This window comes from Buceros rhinoceros, unplaced genomic scaffold (assembly GCF_000710305.1).
Source record: "Buceros rhinoceros silvestris isolate BGI_N320 unplaced genomic scaffold, ASM71030v1 scaffold19008, whole genome shotgun sequence".
NCBI classification, from domain to species: Eukaryota; Metazoa; Chordata; class Aves; order Bucerotiformes; family Bucerotidae; genus Buceros; species Buceros rhinoceros.
In genome coordinates, this window is record NW_010428831.1 from 28620 (window position 1) to 32337 (window position 3718).

A 3718-nucleotide genomic window follows, 5' to 3' on the forward strand; every position below is an offset into this window, starting at 1 on the left:
GTTTATAAAAAAGAGTGCTGGGGGGGGGGGGGGGGGGTGACACACACACGTCTGTTGCGCTGTCTTCCATCACTGTACACATGGGCTTTTACCCCGGCCATGACTCTGCCACTCACAGCACCTGTCTGAGGGGTAGCACTGAGCCCATCAGTAGCTCTAAATGGCCGTGGCTTATCTCAGAGGCAGCTGCTGAATTCATTCCTGTTCCCATTTTATCAATTAATGTGGCAAGACTCTGTTTTGTCATTTCGTCAGTTTGTAACGTGGTTCAGAAGCTGCAGGACAGCCACGTCCCCAGTCCTAGGGGTGTTCTCTCACAGAACAGAGAAATGGAAACGCTCCCCTTAATTACGAGTCTTCAGGGACCACTCCTACCCCCAAATCCCTGAGAAAGAACTCCGACACAGAGCGAGAGGTGTTGAGGGTGTGCGCAGAGGGGCAAGCAGGGAGCAGAAAAGGAATTGGAAAGTATCTCATGGCTTATTTTTCCAGCTCTCTGAACTCCTCCAAGCAGTCAACAGGAACTGGCCTGGATTGTATTTTCATCCTCCGTATAAAACCAAAACGTGTTTTTGAAATGAGTGGGGAGGTGTTACTCAGTCATACCCTGAAACCATACGCTTGTTTAATGGGACCGTACGGCGTAAGTGATGCAATGGGACCTACCAGGTTGAGGTTTCTAGGCATGCAAACATCTTGTCCTGTAGGTTTCAGCACTTTTGTTATTGTTCTGACTTACAACAACAGGCAGCATCAGGAAAAAACAGTGGCTTTGGGTCTGGGGGTTTTTTTAATTAAAGTATTATGTAAGTGGATATTCTTTGCTAGTGAATGCTACTGAAGTAAAGCAGGTTTTTGTAATTAACCAGCAGAGCTCCCCTTAATGGATTACGAGGCTTCAGACAATAGACTTTAAGATGTGACTTGCAGACTATGCTGTAGCTGGTTATAAAACTATTTAAATAACAGACTGAGCCTCTGGCAAACACTGATATGAGAAATGACATTGTAATCAACTTGTTGGTTCCATAGAGGACAGTGTCTCTTTGGTTAAGCATTAGCTTCAGGTTGGCCACGTCCTGGCTTTGGGAGTAGAGCCGGGAACCTCTGAGAGAAGGATGGCGCGTAGGACTTTGCACCTCCTTACGTGCAACTGGTTCACGTTCACGCGTGCCGGCCTGCGGTAAGCCCAGCAAGGGCAGACCTCCTCCAGCTCGGCTTTCCTGGAGGGCTGGAGTCCAGCTCTAGAAAGGTGGTTCAGCACTGAGTACACATGTGGGACGCAAGTGTGTGAGCAACCTCGGGAACCGGAGTCTGAGACACATTAGAAGCGGGAGGAGGAATGTGGGTTTAGGCCGGTGCTGTTTACATACCATTTTTTGATGACGATGACTGGGAGGATGGACGAGTGAATTTGAAACATCTTTTTAAAGCATAGATAGAAAAGTGCCATGAAGCACTCTCTTTCAGACCCGCTGCTCTCTCAGGTGCCCAGGAAGTCTGACAGCGCTAGCGTAGCCATTCTGTTCAGAAACGGACTTGGGAGGTGTATTTGGAAGGCTGCTGAAGCTCGGTCTTGTGGCATTCCTTGCACTTCTTGCTCTGCATTGATCCTGGCTGGCAATTTGTCTGGGCCGTCTCTGTAGTTCTGACCTTGTGCATTCAGGAGAGCTCCTTTCCTTGGCGCTAGCTTCCAAGGCAGTTCGACAAAGGATTATTAGCTGAATTTCTGTATGGAAGTTTCTAGAGGATTAGTTTCTTTGGCTAACAAAGAAATTATTAGGTTGGCTCATATTCTTCACTGGACCAGCGGTTCTTGCCCTCTTCCCAGAGAGCTGATTTTACAGCTATGCAGAACAGGTCCCGAGGGTACTGGGCAGATGTCAGTGACAACACTCAAGGTTTATCGGTGGTAACACTCAGGTGATAATGTTTCAGGTGGAGGAAGGAGTTGCTGCATTTTCACCTCTGCTCTTCAGAGCAGATGCATCTCCATCCATTCTCAAACAGTGGCAGGATCTAGAATTGTAGTGCTCTGTTTGTCTAGCTGTGCAGGAGGTGAATGTGCCACGGGGTCCGAGCAAAGCAAGATAAAATGGAGCCAGTGCCCCTGGACAAGATGGTCTGGAGGTTACCTTTTGCCTTGAGATCATGTGTTGAATTAATGAATTTATCTGCATCAAGCCTGCAGACAGTTGATGGAGCCAGCAGCTCTTGGGATCATTGCTGAGCTTTGTTTTAAGAGTGGCGAGTTGTGCAAAGGCCCCATGCAGAGCCAGCAGCAGCAGAGAGCTTGGCCTTGGCTACAAAGTACACCCACGAGGCTGCATAGCTCCGTGGGATGCCGAGACAACCTCTGCTTCTGAGTGAGAGAGACCCAGGTTGATCAGTTTGTGCCAAAGGCAACGCCTCTGTGAAGCTGCAGGTGGACACCTTCTCTGCACACTTGGTTTAAACTTGTGCTTTAGACCAGCAAAATTGGAACTGGTTGGGAGCTTTTTACAGGCAGCCCTGGATGGATAGTGCTGATGTGCTGAAACAGCTCCATGGGCCCGAGATGCCTGCGTGTGTGCGATGGACCCTTCTCCCCTGTCTGTGGGGGACTCCCTCCTGCTCTGAGCCAGCAAACTGGCTGAGGGTACACTCTGTCCCTTTGTCCAGGTCATTGAATGGCGAATGTGGTGAACGAGACAGTTCATAACGCTTTGCCTCTGCCGCTCCTTCCTCCTCGCACTCTTCTCCTGCTCCAGTGTGATGGGGTCCCAGCCACAGGAGACAGACCTTCACTAACCTCTCCGGTGTGGGTCCTTTCCAGGGGCTGCAGCCCTTCAGGAATGGACTGCTCCAATGCAGGTCGCCCACAAGGCCACAGGTCCTGCCAGAAGGCCTGCTCCTTCGTGGGCTCCTCTCCACAGAGCCGCAGCACAGGCTTGCCGCAGCACAGGCTTTCCGCAGGGTTGCAGCTTCCTTCAGGCACATCCACCTGCTCTGGCACAGGGTCCTCCGCGGGCTGCAGGGAGATAACCTGCCTCACCCTGGTCTTCCCCATGGGCTGCATCTCCTCTGGCACCTGGAGCATCTCCTCCCCCTCCTTCAGTGACATGGGTGGCTGCAGGGGTGTTTCTCTCACCTATTCTCACTCCTTTCTCTCAGCTGCTGTTGCGCAGCAGTTTTGACCTCTTCTCAAATGCGTTACCACAGAAGCACCACCACCATCACTGATGGGCTCAGCCTTGCCCAGCGGCAGGTCCTCAGAGCCATCTGGAACTGGCTCTGTCCAACATGGGGCCAGTGTCTGGTGTCTTCCCACAGAAGCCAATTCTGCAGCTCCCCCAGCTACCAAAACCTTGCCACCTAACCCAGTGCCAGGGTGCCCTAATTTGTCAGGAAACCACCTATAAATCGGTAAAATCTGAGGCTGTAAAACTGAAATTAGAAAAGAAAAATGTCACTTTCATTTTTCATTTTTGCAAAATATGAGAAAATTCCTGTTTTTATACAAAACAACAAAACACTGCAAAAACCAGCCCAAAGAAGTAGCGTGTTCTCCACTATTGCTGTGCTCAAGTGTAGGTGCCTTTCTGGAGTTGCACTGTAGTCACAAATAGCCAGGTGAGGTGGATAAGTGCACCAGTGCCATTCCCCACCCCGTGCCGCAGAGGTGCCAAGTTTACCCGGCGGTACACCTAGAGAAACAAAACTTCTCATGTACGAGGAC